At 45.9% G+C, this 14,206-nt stretch overlaps 6 non-coding genes across 6 annotated transcripts; all 6 read right to left on the reverse strand.

Annotated features, from left to right (window-relative positions):
• Positions 1-1,667: 1,667 nt before the first annotated feature.
• On the reverse strand, positions 1,668-1,858 carry LOC130340118 (U2 spliceosomal RNA). Its single transcript, XR_008880316.1, has one exon. It is a non-coding gene; the product is annotated as a U2 spliceosomal RNA (small nuclear RNA).
• Positions 1,859-3,938: 2,080 nt separating this feature from the next.
• LOC130340119 (U2 spliceosomal RNA) lies at positions 3,939-4,129 on the reverse strand. The gene has a single exon (XR_008880317.1). It is a non-coding gene; the product is annotated as a U2 spliceosomal RNA (small nuclear RNA).
• Positions 4,130-6,220: 2,091 nt separating this feature from the next.
• On the reverse strand, positions 6,221-6,411 carry LOC130340120 (U2 spliceosomal RNA). The gene has a single exon (XR_008880318.1). It is a non-coding gene; the product is annotated as a U2 spliceosomal RNA (small nuclear RNA).
• A 2,088-nt stretch (positions 6,412-8,499) lies between these two features.
• On the reverse strand, positions 8,500-8,690 carry LOC130340122 (U2 spliceosomal RNA). The gene has a single exon (XR_008880320.1). It is a non-coding gene; the product is annotated as a U2 spliceosomal RNA (small nuclear RNA).
• Positions 8,691-10,781: 2,091 nt separating this feature from the next.
• Positions 10,782-10,972, reverse strand: LOC130340123 (U2 spliceosomal RNA). The gene has a single exon (XR_008880321.1). It is a non-coding gene; the product is annotated as a U2 spliceosomal RNA (small nuclear RNA).
• A 2,095-nt stretch (positions 10,973-13,067) lies between these two features.
• Positions 13,068-13,258, reverse strand: LOC130340125 (U2 spliceosomal RNA). The gene has a single exon (XR_008880322.1). It is a non-coding gene; the product is annotated as a U2 spliceosomal RNA (small nuclear RNA).
• Positions 13,259-14,206: the final 948 nt, after the last annotated feature.

Raw genomic sequence — 14,206 nt, forward strand, 5'->3', positions numbered from 1 at the left:
AATCCGGGTTATTTGACAACCTATGGCGGTGATGGTTCTGCTCAGGCAGAGCAGTGCTGATGCTCCTCATAAAGCTGTCGCTGCTGTGAAGGTTCTAGGTGACATCACAAATCCCTATGGTTACATACACAACAAAGCTGGGTTGTTGTTGTTTACACTCTGCAAGGCCTGTGGAAGTGAGTGACATCATAGCACTGTAGTTCTGAGGGTTCTAGATGGATGCAACAATCTCCTGTTGCTTCTATGAAGGCCATAATAGACGACATCACCAAACAGCTCCATAGTCACATACACAGCAAAGGAGAGATGTTGTTTACACCTAGTGATGTCAGTGGTATTGAGTGACATCACAGCACAGTGCTAAGGCTCCTGGGCCTGGACACAGCAGCGGCTGCAATATCTCAACGGAGAATACGTTTATATATATGTGTGTGTGTGCGCGTATATATATATATATATATATATATATATATATATATATATATATATATATTTCTCCGCCGAAATCACTTTTAAACCCATTTCCACCTTTTTTTCCCTTCTCTTCCTCTTACTTTTTTTTCACGTTTTTTTACGTTTTTCTCCTTTTCGCCTCTTTTCTGGGCGTATTATTCTTCTTTTTCTTCTTTTTTTTCGTCTAATGCATACCCCATCAGTGCAGCAATGCTTATTCAATACCGCCAGCAGATGGAGACACTGGGGGATACTTTTCTAAGGATTTATACTGATTTTTCCTGTCTGAATTTGTCGCACAGAAAGTTGCAGGCCAAATATGTGTGACATTTCTGCGACTTTAGCTTCTAGAGCATTTTTACAACATTATACATAGGTGCTGAATACATAAAAAGCGACTGTTCAGCGACAGACAAGTCGCATCGGCTGAAAGTAGGCCAGAATGTCAGTCCATGTTGGAGCAGGTTTAGATACAGTCTAAAGTATAGATCTCAAAGTCTGTGCACAGAATTTAGCAAGGGCCTCGCACCTTCTGATGCATCAGGTAGGTGCACAATAGCATAGCCTAACCCTCTGTACTTTGGTCTATATTGATGCGGGACATAGACAGCCAGCTGATGACCAATCCATTAGTGCAATGGATGGCTGGAAGCATTTGTCTTTGCCTTTGCAATACCACAGAAGCAATGCATGGTCAATGTACAGCAATGACACACCTGTGTGAACAGCCAGGAGACCCCCCCCCCCCCCCCCCCCCATGTTATGTTACATAGTTACATAGTTAGTACGGTCGAAAAAAGACATATGTCCATCAAGTTCAACCAGGGAATTAAGGGGTAGGGGTGTGGCGCGATATTGGGGAAGGGATGAGATTTTATATTTCTTCATAAGCATTAATCTTATTTTGTCAATTAGGAACATTCAGCACCCACCCGCTATCAAGGCAGCTGCCTATCATGTCATGCCCTACCTGCACAGGTGTGCTGGCTACTCAAATGATCCAATTAAGGAGGCCATTTAGTCAGCAGCAGCAGAAGTCCTGTGCCTGGACGCTCCAACAGCGGCCAGACACAAGCAGAAGCAGCAGAAGCAGCAGCAGCAGCACCACCTTTTGTTTTTTGGCTGCAGCAGCAAGGCCCACAGGGCTGGCTAGCTGGCTAGCCAGCAAGCAGGTAGCAATGAAAGTAGGAATCTTTCTTTTTAACCCTGTAAGGGGGTGGTGCACTGTACCCGAAGATACTGCCATATCGGGTCAATGCATAGGGCGACGGAAGCAAGCTTCGAAATCGGCCCCCGTTCTCAAAAATCCATTTAATATATGGTCCCCAGATAGGGGACGTATCAGATATTAAACTGATAAGAACAGATACTACACTTGATCTTAGCCAAAAGGCCGAGAAGCGATAACCGTGAAAGGGGCGGGCCCAACAAGGTCCCCTTCATGGGCACTATCACTGCTTGCTGTCAGGGAGGCTGCCAGACAATTTTCCATGCACACTCTGGGCTGGGGGGCAGTCAACCACCAGTACACACAGCAGAACCTAAACCCATACCATTATTGCTAAGCAGCAAGACAGGGGCCCATTGCACTCCCACGGGGCCTTTTTAAATGCAATCCATAACCCGGATTTGCCAGGAACCCTTCTTACTCCTCCTACTTGCATGTGACACTGGGCTTAGGATCTGCATAGGAAACACACACACAAGCACACACCTACCTTTGTTGCCTGCAGATGCCTCCTTGGCTGTCCCCAAACGGTATCAAACCAACACCCACGGGAAGCTGTAAGCATAGAGGACATGCCTGCACCCCATTGGACTTACCTGTGTGGGTTAAATCCGGGTTATTTGACAACCTATGGCGGTGATGGTTCTGCTCAGGCAGAGCAGTGCTGATGCTCCTCATAAAGCTGTCGCTGCTGTGAAGGTTCTAGGTGACATCACAAATCCCTATGGTTACATACACAACAAAGCTGGGTTGTTGTTGTTTACACTCTGCAAGGCCTGTGGAAGTGAGTGACATCATAGCACTGTAGTTCTGAGGGTTCTAGATGGATGCAACAATCTCCTGTTGCTTCTATGAAGGCCATAATAGACGACATCACCAAACAGCTCCATAGTCACATACACAGCAAAGGAGAGATGTTGTTTACACCTAGTGATGTCAGTGGTATTGAGTGACATCACAGCACAGTGCTAAGGCTCCTGGGCCTGGACACAGCAGCGGCTGCAATATCTCAACGGAGAATACGTTTATATATATGTGTGTGTGTGCGCGTATATATATATATATATATATATATATATATATTTCTCCGCCGAAATCACTTTTAAACCCATTTCCACCTTTTTTTCCCTTCTCTTCCTCTTACTTTTTTTTCAAGTTTTTTTACGTTTTTCTCCTTTTCGCCTCTTTTCTGGGCGTATTATTCTTCTTTTTCTTCTTTTTTTTCGTCTAATGCATACCCCATCAGTGCAGCAATGCTTATTCAATACCGCCAGCAGATGGAGACACTGGGGGATAATTTTCTAAGGATTTATACTGATTTTTCCTGTCTGAATTTGTCGCACAGAAAGTTGCAGGCCAAATATGTGTGACATTTCTGCGACTTTAGCTTCTAGAGAATTTTTACAACATTATACATAGGTGCTGAATACATAAAAAGCGACTGTTCAGCGACAGACAAGTCGCATCGGCTGAAAGTAGGCCAGAATGTCAGTCCATGTTGGAGCAGGTTTAGATACAGTCTAAAGTATAGATCTCAAAGTCTGTGCACAGAATTTAGCAAGGGCCTCGCACCTTCTGATGCATCAGGTAGGTGCACAATAGCATAGCCTAACCCTCTGTACTTTGGTCTATATTGATGCGGGACATAGACAGCCAGCTGATGACCAATCCATTAGTGCAATGGATGGCTGGAAGCATTTGTCTTTGCCTTTGCAATACCACAGAAGCAATGCATGGTCAATGTACAGCAATGACACACCTGTGTGAACAGCCAGGAGACCCCCCCCCCCCCCCCCCCCCATGTTATGTTACATAGTTACATAGTTAGTACGGTCGAAAAAAGACATATGTCCATCAAGTTCAACCAGGGAATTAAGGGGTAGGGGTGTGGCGCGATATTGGGGAAGGGATGAGATTTTATATTTCTTCATAAGCATTAATCTTATTTTGTCAATTAGGAACATTCAGCACCCACCCGCTATCAAGGCAGCTGCCTATCATGTCATGCCCTACCTGCACAGGTGTGCTGGCTACTCAAATGATCCAATTAAGGAGGCCATTTAGTCAGCAGCAGCAGAAGTCCTGTGCCTGGACGCTCCAACAGCGGCCAGACACAAGCAGAAGCAGCAGAAGCAGCAGCAGCAGCACCACCTTTTGTTTTTTGGCTGCAGCAGCAAGGCCCACAGGGCTGGCTAGCTGGCTAGCCAGCAAGCAGGTAGCAATGAAAGTAGGAATCTTTCTTTTTAACCCTGTAAGGGGGTGGTGCACTGTACCCGAAGATACTGCCATATCGGGTCAATGCATAGGGCGACGGAAGCAAGCTTCGAAATCGGCCCCCGTTCTCAAAAATCCATTTAATATATGGTCCCCAGATAGGGGACGTATCAGATATTAAACTGATAAGAACAGATACTACACTTGATCTTAGCCAAAAGGCCGAGAAGCGATAACCGTGAAAGGGGCGGGCCCAACAAGGTCCCCTTCATGGGCACTATCACTGCTTGCTGTCAGGGAGGCTGCCAGACAATTTTCCATGCACACTCTGGGCTGGGGGGCAGTCAACCACCAGTACACACAGCAGAACCTAAACCCATACCATTATTGCTAAGCAGCAAGACAGGGGCCCATTGCACTCCCACGGGGCCTTTTTAAATGCAATCCATAACCCGGATTTGCCAGGAACCCTTCTTACTCCTCCTACTTGCATGTGACACTGGGCTTAGGATCTGCATAGGAAACACACACACAAGCACACACCTACCTTTGTTGCCTGCAGATGCCTCCTTGGCTGTCCCCAAACGGTATCAAACCAACACCCACGGGAAGCTGTAAGCATAGAGGACATGCCTGCACCCCATTGGACTTACCTGTGTGGGTTAAATCCGGGTTATTTGACAACCTATGGCGGTGATGGTTCTGCTCAGGCAGAGCAGTGCTGATGCTCCTCATAAAGCTGTCGCTGCTGTGAAGGTTCTAGGTGACATCACAAATCCCTATGGTTACATACACAACAAAGCTGGGTTGTTGTTGTTTACACTCTGCAAGGCCTGTGGAAGTGAGTGACATCATAGCACTGTAGTTCTGAGGGTTCTAGATGGATGCAACAATCTCCTGTTGCTTCTATGAAGGCCATAATAGACGACATCACCAAACAGCTCCATAGTCACATACACAGCAAAGGAGAGATGTTGTTTACACCTAGTGATGTCAGTGGTATTGAGTGACATCACAGCACAGTGCTAAGGCTCCTGGGCCTGGACACAGCAGCGGCTGCAATATCTCAACGGAGAATACGTTTATATATATGTGTGTGTGTGCGCGTATATATATATATATATATATATATATATATATATATATATATATATTCTCCGCCGAAATCACTTTTAAACCCATTTCCACCTTTTTTTCCCTTCTCTTCCTCTTACTTTTTTTTCACGTTTTTTTACGTTTTTCTCCTTTTCGCCTCTTTTCTGGGCGTATTATTCTTCTTTTTCTTCTTTTTTTTCGTCTAATGCATACGCCATCAGTGCAGCAATGCTTATTTAATACCGCCAGCAGATGGAGACACTGGGGGATAATTTTCTAAGGATTTATACTGATTTTTCCTGTCTGAATTTGTCGCACAGAAAGTTGCAGGCCAAATATGTGTGACATTTCTGCGACTTTAGCTTCTAGAGCATTTTTACAACATTATACATAGGTGCTGAATACATAAAAAGCGACTGTTCAGCGACAGACAAGTCGCATCGGCTGAAAGTAGGCCAGAATGTCAGTCCATGTTGGAGCAGGTTTAGATACAGTCTAAAGTATAGATCTCAAAGTCTGTGCACAGAATTTAGCAAGGGCCTCGCACCTTCTGATGCATCAGGTAGGTGCACAATAGCATAGCCTAACCCTCTGTACTTTGGTCTATATTGATGCGGGACATAGACAGCCAGCTGATGACCAATCCATTAGTGTAATGGATGGCTGGAAGCATTTGTCTTTGCCTTTGCAATACCACAGAAGCAATGCATGGTCAATGTACAGCAATGACACACCTGTGTGAACAGCCAGGAGACCCCCCCCCCCCCCCCCCCATGTTATGTTACATAGTTACATAGTTAGTACGGTCGAAAAAAGACATATGTCCATCAAGTTCAACCAGGGAATTAAGGGGTAGGGGTGTGGCGCGATATTGGGGAAGGGATGAGATTTTATATTTCTTTATAAGCATTAATCTTATTTTGTCAATTAGGAACATTCAGCACCCACCCGCTATCAAGGCAGCTGCCTATCATGTCATGCCCTACCTGCACAGGTGTGCTGGCTACTCAAATGATCCAATTAAGGAGGCCATTTAGTCAGCAGCAGCAGAAGTCCTGTGCCTGGACGCTCCAACAGCGGCCAGACACAAGCAGAAGCAGCAGAAGCAGCAGCAGCAGCACCACCTTTTGTTTTTTGGCTGCAGCAGCAAGGCCCACAGGGCTGGCTAGCTGGCTAGCCAGCAAGCAGGTAGCAATGAAAGTAGGAATCTTTCTTTTTAACCCTGTAAGGGGGTGGTGCACTGTACCCGAAGATACTGCCATATCGGGTCAATGCATAGGGCGACGGAAGCAAGCTTCGAAATCGGCCCCCGTTCTCAAAAATCCATTTAATATATGGTCCCCAGATAGGGGACGTATCAGATATTAAACTGATAAGAACAGATACTACACTTGATCTTAGCCAAAAGGCCGAGAAGCGATAACCGTGAAAGGGGCGGGCCCAACAAGGTCCCCTTCATGGGCACTATCACTGCTTGCTGTCAGGGAGGCTGCCAGACAATTTTCCATGCACACTCTGGGCTGGGGGGCAGTCAACCACCAGTACACACAGCAGAACCTAAACCCATACCATTATTGCTAAGCAGCAAGACAGGGGCCCATTGCACTCCCACGGGGCCTTTTTAAATGCAATCCATAACCCGGATTTGCCAGGAACCCTTCTTACTCCTCCTACTTGCATGTGACACTGGGCTTAGGATCTGCATAGGAAACACACACACAAGCACACACCTACCTTTGTTGCCTGCAGATGCCTCCTTGGCTGTCCCCAAACGGTATCAAACCAACACCCACGGGAAGCTGTAAGCATAGAGGACATGCCTGCACCCCATTGGACTTACCTGTGTGGGTTAAATCCGGGTTATTTGACAACCTATGGCGGTGATGGTTCTGCTCAGGCAGAGCAGTGCTGATGCTCCTCATAAAGCTGTCGCTGCTGTGAAGGTTCTAGGTGACATCACAAATCCCTATGGTTACATACACAACAAAGCTGGGTTGTTGTTGTTTACACTCTGCAAGGCCTGTGGAAGTGAGTGACATCATAGCACTGTAGTTCTGAGGGTTCTAGATGGATGCAACAATCTCCTGTTGCTTCTATGAAGGCCATAATAGACGACATCACCAAACAGCTCCATAGTCACATACACAGCAAAGGAGAGATGTTGTTTACACCTAGTGATGTCAGTGGTATTGAGTGACATCACAGCACAGTGCTAAGGCTCCTGGGCCTGGACACAGCAGCGGCTGCAATATCTCAACGGAGAATACGTTTATATATATGTGTGTGTGTGCGCGTATATATATATATATATATATATATATATATATATATATATATATTTCTCCGCCGAAATCACTTTTAAACCCATTTCCACCTTTTTTTCCCTTCTCTTCCTCTTACTTTTTTTTCACGTTTTTTTACGTTTTTCTCCTTTTCGCCTCTTTTCTGGGCGTATTATTCTTCTTTTTCTTCTTTTTTTTCGTCTAATGCATACCCCATCAGTGCAGCAATGCTTATTCAATACCGCCAGCAGATGGAGACACTGGGGGATAATTTTCTAAGGATTTATACTGATTTTTCCTGTCTGAATTTGTCGCACAGAAAGTTGCAGGCCAAATATGTGTGACATTTCTGCGACTTTAGCTTCTAGAGCATTTTTACAACATTATACATAGGTGCTGAATACATAAAAAGCGACTGTTCAGCGACAGACAAGTCGCATCGGCTGAAAGTAGGCCAGAATGTCAGTCCATGTTGGAGCAGGTTTAGATACAGTCTAAAGTATAGATCTCAAAGTCTGTGCACAGAATTTAGCAAGGGCCTCGCACCTTCTGATGCATCAGGTAGGTGCACAATAGCATAGCCTAACCCTCTGTACTTTGGTCTATATTGATGCGGGACATAGACAGCCAGCTGATGACCAATCCATTAGTGCAATGGATGGCTGGAAGCATTTGTCTTTGCCTTTGCAATACCACAGAAGCAATGCATGGTCAATGTACAGCAATGACACACCTGTGTGAACAGCCAGGAGACCCCCCCCCCCCCCCCCATGTTATGTTACATAGTTACATAGTTAGTACGGTCGAAAAAAGACATATGTCCATCAAGTTCAACCAGGGAATTAAGGGGTAGGGGTGTGGCGCGATATTGGGGAAGGGATGAGATTTTATATTTCTTCATAAGCATTAATCTTATTTTGTCAATTAGGAACATTCAGCACCCACCCGCTATCAAGGCAGCTGCCTATCATGTCATGCCCTACCTGCACAGGTGTGCTGGCTACTCAAATGATCCAATTAAGGAGGCCATTTAGTCAGCAGCAGCAGAAGTCCTGTGCCTGGACGCTCCAACAGCGGCCAGACACAAGCAGAAGCAGCAGAAGCAGCAGCAGCAGCACCACCTTTTGTTTTTTGGCTGCAGCAGCAAGGCCCACAGGGCTGGCTAGCTGGCTAGCCAGCAAGCAGGTAGCAATGAAAGTAGGAATCTTTCTTTTTAACCCTGTAAGGGGGTGGTGCACTGTACCCGAAGATACTGCCATATCGGGTCAATGCATAGGGCGACGGAAGCAAGCTTCGAAATCGGCCCCCGTTCTCAAAAATCCATTTAATATATGGTCCCCAGATAGGGGACGTATCAGATATTAAACTGATAAGAACAGATACTACACTTGATCTTAGCCAAAAGGCCGAGAAGCGATAACCGTGAAAGGGGCGGGCCCAACAAGGTCCCCTTCATGGGCACTATCACTGCTTGCTGTCAGGGAGGCTGCCAGACAATTTTCCATGCACACTCTGGGCTGGGGGGCAGTCAACCACCAGTACACACAGCAGAACCTAAACCCATACCATTATTGCTAAGCAGAAAGACAGGGGCCCATTGCACTCCCACGGGGCCTTTTTAAATGCAATCCATAACCCGGATTTGCCAGGAACCCTTCTTACTCCTCCTACTTGCATGTGACACTGGGCTTAGGATCTGCATAGGAAACACACACACAAGCACACACCTACCTTTGTTGCCTGCAGATGCCTCCTTGGCTGTCCCCAAACGGTATCAAACCAACACCCACGGGAAGCTGTAAGCATAGAGGACATGCCTGCACCCCATTGGACTTACCTGTGTGGGTTAAATCCGGGTTATTTGACAACCTATGGCGGTGATGGTTCTGCTCAGGCAGAGCAGTGCTGATGCTCCTCATAAAGCTGTCGCTGCTGTGAAGGTTCTAGGTGACATCACAAATCCCTATGGTTACATACACAACAAAGCTGGGTTGTTGTTGTTTACACTCTGCAAGGCCTGTGGAAGTGAGTGACATCATAGCACTGTAGTTCTGAGGGTTCTAGATGGATGCAACAATCTCCTGTTGCTTCTATGAAGGCCATAATAGACGACATCACCAAACAGCTCCATAGTCACATACACAGCAAAGGAGAGATGTTGTTTACACCTAGTGATGTCAGTGGTATTGAGTGACATCACAGCACAGTGCTAAGGCTCCTGGGCCTGGACACAGCAGCGGCTGCAATATCTCAACGGAGAATACGTTTATATATATGTGTGTGCGCGTATATATATATATATATATATATATATATATATATATATATATATATATTTCTCCGCCGAAATCACTTTTAAACCCATTTCCACCTTTTTTTCCCTTCTCTTCCTCTTACTTTTTTTTCACGTTTTTTTACGTTTTTCTCCTTTTCGCCTCTTTTCTGGGCGTATTATTCTTCTTTTTCTTCTTTTTTTTCGTCTAATGCATACCCCATCAGTGCAGCAATGCTTATTCAATACCGCCAGCAGATGGAGACACTGGGGGATAATTTTCTAAGGATTTATACTGATTTTTCCTGTCTGAATTTGTCGCACAGAAAGTTGCAGGCCAAATATGTGTGACATTTCTGCGACTTTAGCTTCTAGAGCATTTTTACAACATTATACATAGGTGCTGAATACATAAAAAGCGACTGTTCAGCGACAGACAAGTCGCATCGGCTGAAAGTAGGCCAGAATGTCAGTCCATGTTGGAGCAGGTTTAGATACAGTCTAAAGTATAGATCTCAAAGTCTGTGCACAGAATTTAGCAAGGGCCTCGCACCTTCTGATGCATCAGGTAGGTGCACAATAGCATAGCCTAACCCTCTGTACTTTGGTCTATATTGATGCGGGACATAGACAGCCAGCTGATGACCAATCCATTAGTGCAATGGATGGCTGGAAGCATTTGTCTTTGCCTTTGCAATACCACAGAAGCAATGCATGGTCAATGTACAGCAATGACACACCTGTGTGAACAGCCAGGAGACCCCCCCCCCCCCCCCCCCCATGTTATGTTACATAGTTACATAGTTAGTACGGTCGAAAAAAGACATATGTCCATCAAGTTCAACCAGGGAATTAAGGGGTAGGGGTGTGGCGCGATATTGGGGAAGGGATGAGATTTTATATTTCTTCATAAGCATTAATCTTATTTTGTCAATTAGGAACATTCAGCACCCACCCGCTATCAAGGCGGCTGCCTATCATGTCATGCCCTACCTGCACAGGTGTGCTGGCTACTCAAATGATCCAATTAAGGAGGCCATTTAGTCAGCAGCAGCAGAAGTCCTGTGCCTGGACGCTCCAACAGCGGCCAGACACAAGCAGAAGCAGCAGAAGCAGCAGCAGCAGCACCACCTTTTGTTTTTTGGCTGCAGCAGCAAGGCCCACAGGGCTGGCTAGCTGGCTAGCCAGCAAGCAGGTAGCAATGAAAGTAGGAATCTTTCTTTTTAACCCTGTAAGGGGGTGGTGCACTGTACCCGAAGATACTGCCATATCGGGTCAATGCATAGGGCGACGGAAGCAAGCTTCGAAATCGGCCCCCGTTCTCAAAAATCCATTTAATATATGGTCCCCAGATAGGGGACGTATCAGATATTAAACTGATAAGAACAGATACTACACTTGATCTTAGCCAAAAGGCCGAGAAGCGATAACCGTGAAAGGGGCGGGCCCAACAAGGTCCCCTTCATGGGCACTATCACTGCTTGCTGTCAGGGAGGCTGCCAGACAATTTTCCATGCACACTCTGGGCTGGGGGGCAGTCAACCACCAGTACACACAGCAGAACCTAAACCCATACCATTATTGCTAAGCAGCAAGACAGGGGCCCATTGCACTCCCACGGGGCCTTTTTAAATGCAATCCATAACCCGGATTTGCCAGGAACCCTTCTTACTCCTCCTACTTGCATGTGACACTGGGCTTAGGATCTGCATAGGAAACACACACACAAGCACACACCTACCTTTGTTGCCTGCAGATGCCTCCTTGGCTGTCCCCAAACGGTATCAAACCAACACCCACGGGAAGCTGTAAGCATAGAGGACATGCCTGCACCCCATTGGACTTACCTGTGTGGGTTAAATCCGGGTTATTTGACAACCTATGGCGGTGATGGTTCTGCTCAGGCAGAGCAGTGCTGATGCTCCTCATAAAGCTGTCGCTGCTGTGAAGGTTCTAGGTGACATCACAAATCCCTATGGTTACATACACAACAAAGCTGGGTTGTTGTTGTTTACACTCTGCAAGGCCTGTGGAAGTGAGTGACATCATAGCACTGTAGTTCTGAGGGTTCTAGATGGATGCAACAATCTCCTGTTGCTTCTATGAAGGCCATAATAGACGACATCACCAAACAGCTCCATAGTCACATACACAGCAAAGGAGAGATGTTGTTTACACCTAGTGATGTCAGTGGTATTGAGTGACATCACAGCACAGTGCTAAGGCTCCTGGGCCTGGACACAGCAGCGGCTGCAATATCTCAACGGAGAATACGTTTATATATATGTGTGTGTGTGCGCGTATATATATATATATATATATATATATATATATATATATATATATATATATTCTCCGCCGAAATCACTTTTAAACCCATTTCCACCTTTTTTTCCCTTCTCTTCCTCTTACTTTTTTTTCACGTTTTTTTACGTTTTTCTCCTTTTCGCCTCTTTTCTGGGCGTATTATTCTTCTTTTTCTTCTTTTTTTTCGTCTAATGCATACCCCATCAGTGCAGCAATGCTTATTCAATACCGCCAGCAGATGGAGACACTGGGGGATAATTTTCTAAGGATTTATACTGATTTTTCCTGTCTGAATTTGTCGCACAGAAAGTTGCAGGCCAAATATGTGTGACATTTCTGCGACTTTAGCTTCTAGAGCATTTTTACAACATTATACATAGGTGCTGAATACATAAAAAGCGACTGTTCAGCGACAGACAAGTCGCATCGGCTGAAAGTAGGCCAGAATGTCAGTCCATGTTGGAGCAGGTTTAGATACAGTCTAAAGTATAGATCTCAAAGTCTGTGCACAGAATTTAGCAAGGGCCTCGCACCTTCTGATGCATCAGGTAGGTGCACAATAGCATAGCCTAACCCTCTGTACTTTGGTCTATATTGATGCGGGACATAGACAGCCAGCTGATGACCAATCCATTAGTGCAATGGATGGCTGGAAGCATTTGTCTTTGCCTTTGCAATACCACAGAAGCAATGCATGGTCAATGTACAGCAATGACACACCTGTGTGAACAGCCAGGAGATCCCCCCCCCCCCCCCCCCATGTTATGTTACATAGTTACATAGTTAGTACGGTCGAAAAAAGACATATGTCCATCAAGTTCAACCAGGGAATTAAGGGGTAGGGGTGTGGCGCGATATTGGGGAAGGGATGAGATTTTATATTTCTTCATAAGCATTAATCTTATTTTGTCAATTAGGAACATTCAGCACCCACCCGCTATCAAGGCAGCTGCCTATCATGTCATGCCCTACCTGCACAGGTGTGCTGGCTACTCAAATGATCCAATTAAGGAGGCCATTTAGTCAGCAGCAGCAGAAGTCCTGTGCCTGGACGCTCCAACAGCGGCCAGACACAAGCAGAAGCAGCAGAAGCAGCAGCAGCAGCACCACCTTTTGTTTTTTGGCTGCAGCAGCAAGGCCCACAGGGCTGGCTAGCTGGCTAGCCAGCAAGCAGGTAGCAATGAAAGTAGGAATCTTTCTTTTTAACCCTGTAAGGGGGTGGTGCACTGTACCCGAAGATACTGCCATATCGGGTCAATGCATAGGGCGACGGAAGCAAGCTTCGAAATCGGCCCCCGTTCTCAAAAATCCATTTAATATATGGTCCCCAGATAGGGGACGTATCAGATATTAAACTGATAAGAACAGATACTACACTTGATCTTAGCCAAAAGGCCGAGAAGCGATAACCGTGAAAGGGGCGGGCCCAACAAGGTCCCCTTCATGGGCACTATCACTGCTTGCTGTCAGGGAGGCTGCCAGACAATTTTCCATGCACACTCTGGGCTGGGGGGCAGTCAACCACCAGTACACACAGCAGAACCTAAACCCATACCATTATTGCTAAGCAGCAAGACAGGGGCCCATTGCACTCCCACGGGGCCTTTTTAAATGCAATCCATAACCCGGATTTGCCAGGAACCCTTCTTACTCCTCCTACTTGCATGTGACACTGGGCTTAGGATCTGCATAGGAAACACACACACAAGCACACACCTACCTTTGTTGCCTGCAGATGCCTCCTTGGCTGTCCCCAAACGGTATCAAACCAACACCCACGGGAAGCTGTAAGCATAGAGGACATGCCTGCACCCCATTGGACTTACCTGTGTGGGTTAAATCCGGGTTATTTGACAACCTATGGCGGTGATGGTTCTGCTCAGGCAGAGCAGTGCTGATGCTCCTCATAAAGCTGTCGCTGCTGTGAAGGTTCTAGGTGACATCACAAATCCCTATGGTTACATACACAACAAAGCTGGGTTGTTGTTGTTTACACTCTGCAAGGCCTGTGGAAGTGAGTGACATCATAGCACTGTAGTTCTGAGGGTTCTAGATGGATGCAACAATCTCCTGTTGCTTCTATGAAGGCCATAATAGACGACATCACCAAACAGCTCCATAGTCACATACACAGCAAAGGAGAGATGTTGTTTACACCTAGTGATGTCAGTGGTATTGAGTGACATCACAGCACAGTGCTAAGGCTCCTGGGCCTGGACACAGCAGCGGCTGCAATATCTCAACGGAGAATACGTTTATATATATGTGTGTGTGTGCGCGTATATATATATATATATATATATATATATATATATATATATATATTTCTCCGCCGAAATCACTTTTAAACCCATT

Source organism: Hyla sarda, unplaced genomic scaffold (genome assembly GCF_029499605.1).
Source record: "Hyla sarda isolate aHylSar1 unplaced genomic scaffold, aHylSar1.hap1 scaffold_565, whole genome shotgun sequence".
Taxonomy (NCBI): Eukaryota; Metazoa; Chordata; class Amphibia; order Anura; family Hylidae; genus Hyla; species Hyla sarda.